At 42.3% G+C, this 14,989-nt stretch overlaps 2 protein-coding genes across 6 annotated transcripts in view; one reads left to right on the top strand and one right to left on the bottom strand.

Moving 5' to 3' along the window:
- The window catches only part of LOC308631046 (uncharacterized protein), a 159,354-nt gene that overhangs the window by 139,811 nt on the left and 4,554 nt on the right, over positions 1-14,989 (bottom strand). The window lies entirely within an intron of this gene.
- ITGB6 (integrin subunit beta 6) overlaps positions 4,498-14,989 on the top strand; it is a 125,023-nt gene continuing 114,531 nt past the window's right edge. For 2 of the 3 annotated variants that reach the window (XM_081261905.1, XM_081261904.1), the window contains exon 1: positions 4,498-4,776. The gene's annotated coding sequence lies outside the window, so the exon portion shown is untranslated. Of the gene's footprint in view, positions 4,777-7,629; positions 7,719-14,989 lie in introns of all 3 variants that reach the window. The other variant, XM_081261906.1, reaches the window with a different exon arrangement.

The following is a 14,989-nucleotide window of genomic DNA, read 5'->3' as shown; positions in this document are numbered from 1 at the left end:
AATGACCATGTAGATTAGACTGGGGGAAATACCCCAGAACTCGACTCAGCATGTTTTCTTTCTAATGCTGCCAGCAAAATGAGTCCAAATTCAGGCAGAGCTCTGAACAATGCATTCATTTATTGCCTAGGTTTTCAGGCAAATAGCTGTGAAAATCCACTGGTGAGGTGGAGACATCATTACAGGACTTTGAAATTGAAACTGCTTCCAACCTGCTTAGTATTATTGTTTTTCAGGATTGTCACTCATTAAAATTAAAATCTGGCTATAAAACAAGAGACCTGGGGAGATGTTCACTTCTCTGCAGATAAATCCTGCTTCCTCTAGCTTTACTCCTTAAAGGCAGGGCAAATCCAAATCATCATCTCAGCACTGAAGGATGCCCCAGAGCAGTTTCACAGCCCTGTAAAAGTCTCCAGAGGAGATGGTCCGAACACTTGAAAAAAGCAGCCTTCTTTGCAATTATCTAAGAGGAACAGGGTGATGTAACACCCCATTCTTCCTACTATCTTTGTTCAGAGTCACATCTTTAAAAACCAAATACTGGGGATTTGCTGTTGCTTTTTTTTGCTTTTAATCTCCATTAAGGAGTGGTCTGATTACGTAATGGTATTTTATGGTGAGGGAGGTGAGCCCATCCCTGAGTTTTGCCAGTGCCCATTATTCAGCCTCCTGCCCAGCTCACCCAGGGTCTTCTAAACACCAGGAGCTTTCAGATGAAGCACAGACTGCTTTCTCCCAAAGCCACATTCTGTGGAGCCAGTGTTTGGCAGATCCTGCTGTTTTACACAACCGTGGCCTCCAAACTGGGTTTTCCCTTCTCCTTTCTGCAAATAAGGTGGCAGCATCTGGTCCCAAATCATTTTCCCAAAATGACCTTCCAAATGAACACCTGGAGAGTTCAAACACCCTCCAACTGGAAGGTGTTTGTCATTTACTCCACACGCCCTGCTCTAGCCTCTTGCAAAACCTGTCTGCCTTCCCACTGTCAAGAATGACATACACACCTTTAATCTATGTGCCTTTTTGAAAAATGAAGGTGAGACCTTGATTTACTGTGGCCGGACCACCCTACTATACAATACCAACAGATTATTGGGCCTGGTGGCAGCCCTGTCCATCATGTTTTATGACTGGGACCATTCCCATCTTGGCTGGGGAGCTAGGAGTGGAATTTTAACTATGAATTTCCTTGTGTTTAATAGGACAAAGTCAAAAGGCCACATTCTGCCTTCAGATATGCATGAACAACTTCCAACTGGAGTTACTCATGTATATCTGAGTTTAGTTAAAATACTCCAACTCTCCAGCATTATTGAATAACATGCTTTGTTTCTTTTTAAATTTTTTTTTAATGTGCATGAGGGAGGGTGAAACACCATGAGTTAATTAATCAAAATTATTTGCTCTTTTTGGGGAAAGGTTTGGTTATAGTCCCACTCATCTATTTTTTTTTTTTTTTTTTTTTTTGGTCTGGGGATTGAACTCAGAGGCACTGAATGAACCACTGAGCCAAACCCCCAGCCCTGTTTTGTATTTTATTTAGAGACAGGGCCTCACTGAATTTCTTAGGGCCTCGCTAAGTTGCTGAGGCTGGCTTTCAACTTGTGATTCTCCTGCCTCAGCCTCCCCAGCTTCTGGGATTACAGGCATGTGCCACTGCACCTGACCTTTTATTCCATCTTGATACAGACCAACTACTGAGCCCCTTCAAGCTTATCTTAAAGGTCTCAATAACCTAGATACAGCATGTTACTTGAGGGGCAGCTGTAGGACAGTGGAAACAGATGTAGACTTAGAAGAAGCAAGATCAAGTTCCAGTTCTGATAGTACTTGTATGGTCTTGGACAAGTCACTTAGTCTTTCCTAGTATCTATTCATTCATTTGTATTGACTTTGCAAGGTTATTGTGTGAATGCAAGATAACAGGTATAAATTTGGTCCCCCCACCTCAAAAAAGGACTTTATCTATCACATAAGCAAAAATATATAAACAAACAAGTGCCAGATGATGACGGAGAGAGTAAGGAGAAATTTACAGGCAAACAATGTTCATGAGTGTGTAAATGGTAAAAGCCCTTGGAAAGCAATTTCAATGAATATTGATAATGAACATTTAAAATTATCCTCTTAGGTTTAATAGTTCCATATTTGAAAGTTTGCAATAGGAAATAAAAAATAATGGAGGAGAAAACAGTGGAAACAACCCAAATTTTAAGCAAACAAGGGAATGTTTAACTCCTATCAGAATGACACATGGGTTAAATTCTTACAGTGTTTAAATGAAGAAAAATGAATTCAAAGTATATGCATTCGGTATAGTCACATCTTTGTAACAATTACAACAAAAAGCAAACATTTTAAAAACCTGGAAGCAAATAGAACATGGTAGAAGAGAACCAGAAGACACTTTGAATAGCAGGACTACATGAACCTTTGTCCTTCTTTCAACACTTAATACCATATGTATATAGATGATCCTCAGTATGTATTAAATGGATTTTTTACAGTGTCATACCCTAGCTCATAATTAGCTAGAACATCTTGCTCAACTAACTTTCCAATTAATCAAAGCTTTGTTTTAATTAATCCTCCAAAATAGTTTTGAAATTTTTCCCAGTGGTTTGATCCTATTTTTCCATCCAGCTATATGTAAGCCGATAGATACTCAGACTAGCACATTTGGCATTTGGTCAAATGGCAAAAGCTTGGATTTAAACATTGAGTATCACAAGGCACAACATCAAAGGAATGTTCAAATATTGCTCCTCACATACAGCACAGCCCATGTCATTTGATCCTCAAGAATGCAGAGCAGCGGGTGATGAATGTCCATGGCGGGAGAGCCAATGTACATATTCCCATCAACAGAAGAATGGGTGCAAGCCAGACAAGCAAGGGATGCCAATGGTATACTCATAGACAGTCATTTTCACCATCAGCATGGTATTGTGAATTAGAAACACGGAGGGAAATTCAATAAACAAAGCCCCATTAATTCACAACATAGATGAGTACATAAATATTTGTAATAGTTATTGCCTTCAGATAAATCCAACTGTGACACTATAAAATGCTATTTTATATTTCTAGCATGTGCTACAGGCCTTGTACAGTCACTTACGAGTTGAGCACCGCACTCTACAGAGTAGAGTTGTCTGCCCAGGAAATAGAAGATAGTCTCTGCTCAGGCAACCCACATAGGAAACATATTTTACAGCACGGAGGGGATAATACTCTATGGCAAAAATTAAATCAGTTCTGCAATTGCAAGTGGAAAATGTTTCCTTACATCTGAATTCACCTTCTGAGCAAGGGACCAGACATGCACCTCAATTACAAGAAATTAAGTTCCTTGAAGGCTCATGAAATCATCAAAGGTTAGAAATGAAAGGGAGCTTACAAATCTTCTAACACAATACACACACACATACACACACACACACACCACACACACAAACGTTTTACAGATGAAGGAGGTTGGGAATTTCCCAAGGTTATACAGCTAGAAGAGTCAGGATTCAAACCCAGGTCGCATGGCTCTCTCTGCTGCTCATTTCAAAACTCCTAAAATACCACAGGGAGTGAGATTGCTCAGCCTTGACGAGTACTATCATCAGATGTTCAGGATGCGATGTGGCAGGATGCAAAGGGCTTTGAAGTCACCAGAGTTCATATCCTGACTTGGGCACTTACAGTGTACAGCCTTGGAAGATCAACTATGGTCACCGTAGCACAAGCTCATCTACAAAAGCAAAGACGGTAAACCCTGCCCCATGGCATGGTGGTAAGAATTAAATAGGATAAGACACATTAAGTACCAAGAAGGATGCCCGGCACACCACAGAAATTCCACGAACAGCACCTGTCATTACTGTCTTGCTACTTCCTTGAAGGCAGACCCAAAGTCCTGAACTTTCAGCATCAGCCTACAAAGAAGAGTGCGATCCAAACAATTCATCCTTACCGAATGCGGTATGGAGGTTTCTATTCTGTTTTGCCCAGCCAAAATAAATCCAATTCAATCTGGATCATTTAATGCTTAGCACCATTTTTAATACTAATCTCATCAGTTGTTATTTTCCGTTTCCGATTTACCCAAATAAGCCATTTTTAGAGGTTATGACTTTAAACCTAAAATGCCCATAAAATAGAATTATCTTGGAAACACCAGGATCCCTCCGAGGGAATGTCAACATAAACACACAGGGGAAATGGCCACGCTTGATAAGGATTTGGTCACTGGCTTGGATGAGTGTTCAGTCGTAAACTCATCCAATACTACTCTGAGGAATTCCCATCTATATGTGCTTACTGCCCTCGCCACCCTGCCATCCTCTGGGTTTGAATGTCCTTTACGGAGTGAACTTGATCCTCCTGTTTCACTTTTGGTCTCTGTCCAGAGAAGCGAATGCGCTGGCATAGCACTGCCATTTGTCAGCCAGAAGTCTGGCTACACATTTGCTCGTCAATCTAAACCTAACCTATTCTCATATGAGCACTTGGGGCTTCATGTAAATCAAACAGACGTTCTGTCATTCACCAGCAATATCTCTCCATAGTGCTCTACACCCATGTGCCTCCGTGAAATATTTCACTATGCCTGTGGAAGAAATATTCAAGTGACTGTGCTTTTTCAGGAATGGTGACACCAGAATGTTTTAAATCTGTTCATTACCACAACAAGGATAAATGGCATTTCTGCCAAAGACTTTTGCTAACGGGTGCAGTAATGCACGTCAGCACTTTCTGAAATTAGAGGTTCTTCCCTGAGAGGTAAGTAGTATCATGCATGGCTAACAAAGGCAAATCCAAATTTTGGAGCCCAGTGTTTCTTATCAGAGTCAGAGTCATTGTTCGTTTCCAACAGACTCTGACTTGGGGAATTCATAATGTCACGTCTACTCTCTTGGCATTAATGTCCAGGTGAGTCTGACCCCAAGGTTTGTAAAGGGGCAGATCCTTATTAACTTAGCATGCTGCATGGTGACTTTTCCTACATTTGGAGTCATGCATGCTTTTATCAGTTATATTTCAAAAGTCTGCTGTGGTTTAAGGACAATCTCTCATTGATGTATTAGTTTGTTACTCATTAAAATACTTTAATAATTAGTTGTATAATCTCTTGTTGAGATTTTAAGATATTTGTTTCTGGTTATAGTAATTAATTGTTCATTAAAAAAATTAGTGATGAGACTAGCCTTCATTAATTCTTTTGGCATTTTCAAGAGGCACAAAGGGACTGAGGAACTGGGAGTTTAAACAAGAAAATTAAATATCAGTTCTCATTGACATGTGCATGGTATTAGGACAGGTAACTAAAGTGTTTCTGGATTCACACTGGTGCTTTGATGTAGAGGTAGTACATAGGGATACTGGAGAAAATGGAGAAGGGAGGACTTTGGATCCAGGTTATCTATAGCGAGTATACTTTATTCCTATAAGTGTCTGAAATGCCTGGTGTCATTACTATTCACTGCAAGAACTGTAAGTATGACCACTGTGCTGTGTTAAAAAAAATCCAATATCTGTGAAAGGTTATTCATCCAAATAATATATCCTCTAAAATTAAAGACTCACAGAGCTGTATTGTATTGGCTTTCAAAATGTTTAAAATGGACAGAACATAGATTCTAGTCAGAGAGAAATAGTTGTCCTTTACTGTTGTGGATTCTGAACAGGTCCTAGAGATCGTAAAGTCTTTAATACTGAATTTTCACTATAAAGTCACTTGATCACCAGTACAAATATTAGTGTCTAACTAAGTAAAATGTTGTGCCAGTGTGAAATGCAAAAATGCCTTCCTCTGGTTTCCTTTGTAGCTTTCTGCCTCTGACTCACGCCCTCTAGTGTTTCTGAGACAAAGTACAGTATCTAAAGTTCAGTTCACAGAGTAGGTTTTTTTTTCCCCCAGTCTCTCAGTATTTTCCCTAAATATCATACACTAAAGCAAACTTATCATCAGATATTTTGCCCTGAATTCTAGGTGATTGCAAAAGTTTTTTTATCTGAAAGTCTCAACTTAGTGAAATCTTGTATTCTGACCTCAGATCCCCAAAGGGGGCATTTACTTCTTATTCTTAGGGTTATGTTCCTTCCCTGCCTTTGAATTCTTGTATTCTAATTTACTTTTATTGTGCTGTGTATATGGGGGAAAGATACTCTAATGAACTAAAGCATGTAAGCAGGCATTTCTTCGACGTATTTCCCAGGGATAGAACTGGGATTCTTCTGTTACCCCAGAGGTTCAAGGTATTTTGACTCAAGAAAAAGGTGATTAATTTTTTAATGATCTTATAGAAAACAAAGGGATATTTTCAGTCATGGAAGCCCTTAGTCAAACCAGAAGCAATAGTCACTTGGGAAATTTATGGCTCCTGAGCACTTTTTCTTTACAGAGAAGGAAATATACTTACAAGCGGTCAGCTGCTATTGCTGCTGCTTTGGAAATCAGCCACAGCTGATTGTGAGAGCTAACTATAGGCCAAGGTCATCTGGGGATCCACCCAGCCTGCTCACAGCCGTGGCGCCCCCACCTAGCCACAGCGCATGAGCTTGCCAATCCAGCCAGTCCAGCCCAGACTGCTATTTTTAGTTGGAGTTCCCAAAAGTCCTTCAGGCTGCTGGCATTCACTTTTATACTATTTTAAACCATTATCTTTTCTATTCACTGGCCACTCCTCGCCTTCATAATACCCACTGCATATTCACAGATATGGCGAACTGTAATATTGAAAATGAACCATTTTATGTAACAACAGAGTTCACCCACTGGTAGAGATCTACTCCATCAAATTACTTCAACTGAGTGTCTAAACAAGACACCTCAGATTTAGTTTCCTTCTTCTCTTCAGTCAACTCCCAACCTCCAGTCATCACCAGCTCTTATCCACGCAGATTTGCAGGCATCTGAAACTGATCCTGTCCTCTCCCATGTCCACTGTCACTGCAGTTCATCCATTCTTCTGGACTGCTATAATAGCTCCAAGCTCACTGTCCCGCCTTCAATGCCAAACATTCGAGTAGCAGTTTGTTACCTTTGAGAATTACAAATCAGAATGGTTTAAAATCCTTCAATGGTTCCCATCACCTGTAAGATTTCCAATTTTTAAACTTCCTAGTGTCTTGGTTCATTTAGACTGCCTACAATAGAATACCACAGACTGGGTAATTTATAAAAATAAAACAAAACAAAACAAAAACCCCCAAACAACTGGAACATAACATATAGGCTTCCAGTTGTGGAGGCTTAGAAGTTCAAGATCAAGGGTCTAGAATCTGATCAGGGTTTCCTTGCTAGGTTATCCCATGACAGAAAAGCAAGAAAGTGTGAGAGAGAGGCAAAAGGGGAACCAACCACATCCTTTCATAAGTCGCACGCTCCTGCGACAGTGACCTGACTCCCACAAGGATTGCATTAATCCACCCTAAAGGTACCAACTCTTAGTACTGATATTTGGTAGACTACTAAGAGGAAGTTCAACACATGACTTTTGGAGGGCATGTTTAGACCATAGCACTCAGACGGATATTCAGGAGGCATCCCTCATTATGTAAATATACCCCATGCTTTGACCAGACCGAGTATTTACTGACTTTCAACCCCATTGTGCTCTTCCATGTCTCCAGATCTGCCTAGTGATGTTCCACTTTTCATCAAGTCTCATTTTGCACATGACTTATTGATGGAGTGTTCCCTGACTCCCCACATCCATTCGGTTAGTCTCTCCATTTTGATGCTCTTTAGGCTAATTTTTTGTGTTCATGACATCTAGAACCGTGCCTAAAGTAATAATTAAATTTTGTTGTATTAATCAAAACCTAAATCTCAAATAAGCCAGTAGCATCCAAGAAAACATCATGTGAATACACTTCCCACTTTGACCTCTCTGCCTTTCACTAAAAAGAAATTGATTCACCAGGTTCCAGACTGGGTCATAATCTAAGGCCCCATTCACTTCAGGAACCTGATTTGTTTGCCGAAAGATGGGGTGCAAAAGTCTTGAGGACAAGGGAATTAGATCAGAGAAGGAGGCAAGAGCAAGAAGAGTTGGAGCTTGCTGCCTACGCAGACCACCCAATTCCGGAAGACTTCGGAAACAAAGGGGCTACTAAAATTGAGATGGACACCAATGCCTGGCTCGTACACAGTATACCTTCAGGCTGTCTCTTCTCCTTTAATATCTGTACTCTACTTATGCCAATTCCCCAATTGGGTATAGGCTCAACCTGAAGAATCTGACTTGGAAATCAATAACCAGCACAGTTCCTACCTTGAATTTCCTGTTTAGTGATTCCCAGTCCTTTTAATCAGAGGCAAATAGGTGTGTAGGAAGAGGAAACTGGGACAGTATCCTTATGCAGGGTGTCTGTGGTCTCCATGCTGTATGGTCAGCACTTGCTCAGCATGGGGCACACGGATAGCAGTGGGCAGAATCTGATCTTCAGTTGGATTGACAGGGTAGCATGTTGTAGTTTTCATGTGATTTCAAACAATGACATCTCCTAGTTTGTGAGTGTGAGGGTTGGCAATTTGGACTGTGTTCTGTTGAGTGGTTCCTCTGGAGGTCACCTTTGGGCCACATGATTGGTCTAGACCAAGTGTCACTCACATGTCTGGGGTTAACAGGCTATCTGAAGTGTATTCTCCTCTGGGTGGCCTCCTAATGGGTTGATTTGAGCTTATTTTCATGGTGATCCCATGGGTCTAGTGCAGCAGGAGTGCGTGAGCCTCAGTGTGCAAGTGCTTTTCAAGTCTCTACGTGTATCATGTTTGTTAGAGGTTGAACCAAGTCACAGAGTCAAATTCAGAATCAAGGAATGGCAGGAATATGTGGCCATTTTGCAATCTACCTTAGAGACCTTTTCAAGGTTATCTTTATGAAGCCTGCATGTCACTTGGGAAAATCCCTCTTCTTTCCTTAATAATCAATACTCAGAGTCGGGTGCAGTGAAGCATGTCTGTAATCCCTGTGGCTCAGGAGGCTGAAGCAGGAGGGTCGCAAGTTCAAAGCCAGCCTCGGCAATTTAGTGGGGCCTAAGCATCTCAGGAAGACCTTGTCTCTCAATAATATTAAAAAGGGCTGGGTATATGGCTCAGTGGTTAAGCACCCATGGGTTCAATCTCTGGTTTAAAAAAAAACATCAATACTCAGGCATGAATGCATTACATTCAGCCCAAGTTTGACCAGCCCACAGGGAGGGTGTCCTCTGTCCTCTGATGATCTAGTAAGTAGCCACTTGCAAACAGCACACAAATGGGGGGAAATGGTTTAGGTTTCAGTAACAAGCATCCCATCCACTTGAGGGAAGCGGAAGTACAAGAAAAATGTAATGAAATCTAAAGGGAAGAAATGGTAAGGTAGCCCATGACTTGTCTGGGGAAGGTTCATGCTTCAGAAGATTGTGAAGACAGTCTGTCACTGGGCCCCTGTCCTCACTTGGCCACAAAGCAGTGGTGCACACAATAAGCAGCTGCTCCCATCCAGTAGCCCATGAGTGCTCCAGCTAGACAGTCCCATTGTTCCCTTCCAATTGTCTCTTCACACTAAAACCATGTGTGGGTTGCCATCTGTCCATGCACTCACCCTATTGTATGGACAAATTGAAGATACTCTACTTTCTATAAAAAAATATGAAAACTAAAGATAGGTCAGCAAGCTCTGATTCTTGAGGAAAGAATATTCCTGTATGTTAAATATACAAGGAAGATGGGTTTTGTTTTGTTTTAAATACTAGGGATTGAACCCAGGGGTGCTTTAACACTGGGCCCTTTTTATTTTTTTGAGACAGGGTCTCACCAAGTTACTTAGGGTTTCACTAAGTTGCTGAGGCTGGCCTCAAACTTGCAATCCTCCTGCCTCAGCCTCTCAATCACTTGGATTATAGGCATATGCCACTACCCCTGGCTTAAGAAAGATGTGTCTTTGTAGGGGGAAAAATATACCTTAAGATGCTATGATAAGAGAGTTTCATTCACCCATTCACACTACCCACTGAGCCCCCACGGTCATCTGAGTTTTCTACTTGTGATGAACAAATACCTTTTTTCCCCAACTTGAATAACTTGTAAGGTTTTTACATCTTACTGAGCTCTGCATTTTGGGCAAAATGGGGAGGGTATCAATAAATATTTCACTGATGCAGGGATAGCTTGGATCAAGGTTCTGGGAGAGAATAAATGCAAGGGAAGGAGATCGCCTTCATTTAGATAATATTTTGCCTCAGCCAAATGGCTAATTCGCAGCTAATCGTTGCACCTTAACCAGTGACAGCTGGAGCTCACGGCTTGCATTCTGCCTCGTCGTCTTTATTCCTTCTGGAAAGGCAGGAAGCAGAAGGGCTCCGCACACAGCAGTCACAGACATCATCAAAGACAAACCACTGACATGGAAACCCAACAAGCAGAGGCTTCCTAGTCCAAGGCTGGCTGTCGGGAGCCACATGCAAGTACACACTACATAGCACCGTCAAGGCCTTCCTCCTTGGTTCTTTGGGGGACCAGAATTGGGAAACAAGGCTTCCTCGGTTTTCCTATAAATGACCTATTTCAGTGAAATGGGGTGGGGATGGGGTTGCAGCCACGCGGCCAGCCAGTCAGTCGTAGCCAGGTCTGAGCGATGTTGGTATTTCATGCCAGTAATTCTGTCTAACAGAAACTCAGCCTGGCTATTTTCCATTCCCTTTTAGCAAGATTGCGGTTGTAAATCAGCAAGAGTGTCCTGGAGACGGCTTCTGGTGGGTTGTCGGGAGCGGTGTGGAGGAAGAATCTTCAGAATAATTTAGAGTGTGAGTCCAGGAGGGAAGGTCAATTTTGCTATTTAGAACCAGAGCACTATGCCGAACTTGGCTTTGGAGAGATGCTTTAAATGTCAGTCTTGGAATTTGAATTTAGAATATGTAAAAAACACAATAACTCATACTTTTTACCCCCATGAGACAGCCCATGTTCTCATCTCTGACCTCTGAGCATCCTCTAAGTTGGAGAGGCAACTTTAGTAATAATTGACTATGGGATGATAAAAATCCCTTTTTTCATTCATAAGAACAGTTTATTTGTAGGTCCCCAGAGGAAAATAGGGTGGGTATTATTCTGACTTGAAGGGCAGCATGGACAAAAACTGGATTTTCAAGGAAAGTACAGGTTCCAGGCTTACTTGCCCTCTCTGGGCCTCTCCTTTTTCTCTAAAATCAAGAAACAGTTATTCAGAAGAGCAAATACAAAATAACTTTGTATAGTATTAAGGCCAAGTTAGAAACTGTCTTAGTCCATTTTCTGTTTGCTATAATAGAATACCTGAAACTGGGTAACTTATAAAGAGGGTTTTCTGGAACATGGTTCTAGAAGACCAAGAGCATGTTATCAGCATCTGCTTGGCTTCTGGCAAGGGCACCATGCGGTTCCATGCATGTCAGAAAGGCAGAAAGTGCAGGAGAAGAGGGGAACAGAGGAGCTGACCCACTTTACAACAACCAACACTCATAATCATGACCCCCTTGCTCAGGATCTACACAAATGCTTCCACGAGGGTAGAATCCCCGTGACCTAACACACCACCTTGCCATACCATTATGTTGGCAATTACATTCCACATGGGGTGTCCCTGGGGCAAACCATATCCAAACCACAGCAGAAGCCTTGATGGAGGGAGATAAATGACCACACTCCCTCAGCAGCAGCTACAGAAGCCTGCTGGAGCCGGTGTGCAGTGACTCACACCAGGGCTCCCTAACTTAAGCGCTTCCCCCTTTGGCCAAGCCCTCTGAGCTAAGGACTGGATTGATATGAGGTATGAATAAAATAGAGCGTGGAATGTTGGATCTATCCACTTCCCAAAGCTCTGATCTGTCTACACTGCAACCTCTGCTAGATCTTCCTAAACCCCATCAGTTATGGATACAAGAAAGACTCAGTAGACATTCCTCAATGGAAAGACTAGAAGAGAAATCTGTGGCCTCATTGATTAGAAACAACCCATGGAAATAGCAGAGGTCTCAGGCTTTCCTGCAACTCCTTGCCTGAGGCTCCTACTATGGGCCTGGCCCTGTATCCTCACCTGTATTTACTTCTCCCTAGGTGCCCATGAATGCCTCTTCTCAGTAGGTCATAGTTGACTCACTCCAAGGACCTGCCCCCACCAAAATACCACCATGATTTCTGCTACATGCTCTCTCAAAACCTTCCATTCTCTGAAAACTTAGGAACTTAGAGAGGAAGAACATGTACCTTGAGGAACAAACAAAACAAAACAAAACAACCTAAAATGCAAAATCTTTATATAATGTCCTCCTTTTCTTTTTTTTTTTTTTTTTTTTGTTTTACCTTTGGTGCCAGATATCAAACCCAGGGGCATTTAACCACCGAGGCACATCTCCAGCCCTTTTTTATTTTTTATTTTGAGACAGGGTCTCACTAAGTTGCTGAGGCTGGCTTTGAACTCGCAATCCTCCTGCCTCGGCCTCTGGAGTTGCCTGGATTACAGGCTTGCACCACCACACCCAGCCATGGCCTCATTCTTGACCCATCTCATACTAGTTTCTTCCCACCGGAAGCCATTGGGAGAGAGACAGCCCAAGTAATATTTAGCTCTGATACACTGTTTGCTTTAATTATTAACATTTGGCAGCCAACAGAACCAGCAGCACTTCCTCCAGACACTTGAGAAAGCGAAAGGAACAGCTCGCGCCTCGGCCTTCCTAAGATGTTTGAGCAGTCGTGTTGGATGGGCACGTGCAGGCTTCACACATACCAGCAAACACTCCAAGTGTGCTAACGGATTCATTTACTCTACAAATATTTATTGAGCTGGCACCATCTAGACGCTGGGAATACATCAGCCAACAAAACAGACAAGAATCCTGGTTCTTATGGAGCTTATACTCTAGTGGGAGGTGGAGAAGACCAAGATTTAAAAAAAACAAGGAAATTATGTGGTATGCAAGGAAGTAATCACACAAAAATGTAGCAGGGTAAGAGGAATTGGGAGAGGGTTCTATTTTACATGGTGGGTCATTAAGAAGCTAACATTTAAGCAACATCTTGAAGAGAAAAAGTGAGCCAAACAGATATCTGGAAAATGGTACTACAGACAGAGAGCATAGCCTGTGCAAAGGCCCTGAGGTGGAAACACACCTGGAACATAAGGAAGCATGAATGTTGGGTCTGGAAAGGAGTTGAGGGTAGTAGGGGAAAGGAGACTTTAGAGGAAACAGTGGGCAGACAGATCGGACCTCACAGACTCGGCTATAAAGTTTGCATTCTTTTAGAGAAGCTTGGTACAGAGGGACCTGATCTGACCTAGGGTTTAACAGGATTCCACTTGCTTTCTAGGCGGTGGGTTTCATTACATGCTCAGATGAGATCACAGAGACAGGCCATTTGTACTGAAAAAAAATCACTGCACTTTTCCCTACAAGTTCAGGATTGTTATGCTGGGAAACTCATGCACCAGCATCCTCCAATGAACGGAGCTCTGCCACGGCCCTGTCCCCTGGAAGCAAAGTCCCATTATGTTCCATTCCAGAATCACAGAGTTGGAGAGAGAAAAGGAAGTCTCCTCCTCCCCTGGTTGCAGACTTCCCAGTAATTCAGACTCCACCTAGCAAGATCCATTAGAGCTAATTAACGGCCCTCTTTTCAGTAGGTGTCTCTTCACTATGATTAATTCTGGGTCAGAGACAGAAAGCTTGTTCCATTATGGTTCTTTTTAAAAATTATTATTCTTCAGGCTTCTAATACTGGCATGAACTGCGGGTGAATTTCTGAAGTCATGTTCCTTAGCTGTCACAACTAGTAATAGAAAAATTCAATTTATAAAGAATTAGGGGAGGCAGGAGAGGCACGCTCTTCGGTCTAGAACAAAGGAGATCAATCCTGACACAATGGCAGCATGACATTTGTGGACTTTGAAGATTCTAGCCTTCCTCTTCATTAATTAGAGAGAATCAAGAGTTCTGGTGGTTAATTATTTGCAGAAATTGCACTCTGTAAAAGCAGATGCCAACTCATTCCAGCCGCTGCCAGCTGCAGCTCTGCATGACAATTAAACTATGTGTCAGTCCTCAGCTTGGTCTGGGTTGGCAAGTAAACTCTCCACATGGACATCACCACCGGCCAGGCCACCATCGGGTTTAGGCACGGCCATGGGACTTCCTAGCACAGAGATCTCTGAATGGATTGCCCTGGACAGGGAGCACTTTAAAAATCCAAGCAAGAAACATAAGATCAAGGTCACCTACAATCTGCCATCACAAGGTCTATGTTCCCTGGGTGGAGGGTATTCACCTGTCATGTCAGCTGAACCTCTTGAGCTATTGTTACAGGGTAAAGTGATTGATTATCCTAAAAAGCAACTTTGCTTTTAATATGTATGCATTTATATTGTGTATATATGTATGTATTATATTATACTGAGCTACATCCCAGCCCTTTTTATTTTTGAAAAGTTTGAGACAAGGTCTCCTTAAGTTGGTTAGGGCCTTGCCAAGTTGCTGAGGCTGGCCAGGAACTTGCAATCCTCCTGCCTCAGCCTCCTGAGTCATGAGGATTATAGGTGTGTGCCACAGTACCGGGCTTATTTTTAATTTTTCTAAATGCACAAGTAATAGAGACTCATTGGATCAAAGTTAAGTAATATATAAGCTTATAAAGTAAAAAATGCAGGTTTCTCTGGCCCCCTATCCATCCCACACTCCTGAGGTCCTGTGGAAGGTTTGAGGCATGGCGGGGGTGGGGGTGGGGTTCCAGACTCTTCCCAGTCTGCAGGTTGCAGTGTTTGGATACTTTTCTGACCAGGCAGATATTGACTCTAAACATGACACCTCAACATCCCCGCTGCTTTTCTTTACCCACAAGAACCTCTACTCTCTGTATCTTGTCTGCTTCCCCAAGATTGAGCAGCAGATTTAATATCAGACTCCAACCCCAGTTTAGGAGTCTTGTCATAGGATTTGACTGCATGACCTGGCAGAGGAATTGCAGGGACAGTGG

Source organism: Spermophilus citellus, assembly GCF_964194105.1.
Source record: "Spermophilus citellus genome assembly, chromosome: 11".
Classification (NCBI taxonomy): Eukaryota; Metazoa; Chordata; class Mammalia; order Rodentia; family Sciuridae; genus Spermophilus; species Spermophilus citellus.
This window is presented reverse-complemented; position numbering and strand designations above follow the sequence as displayed.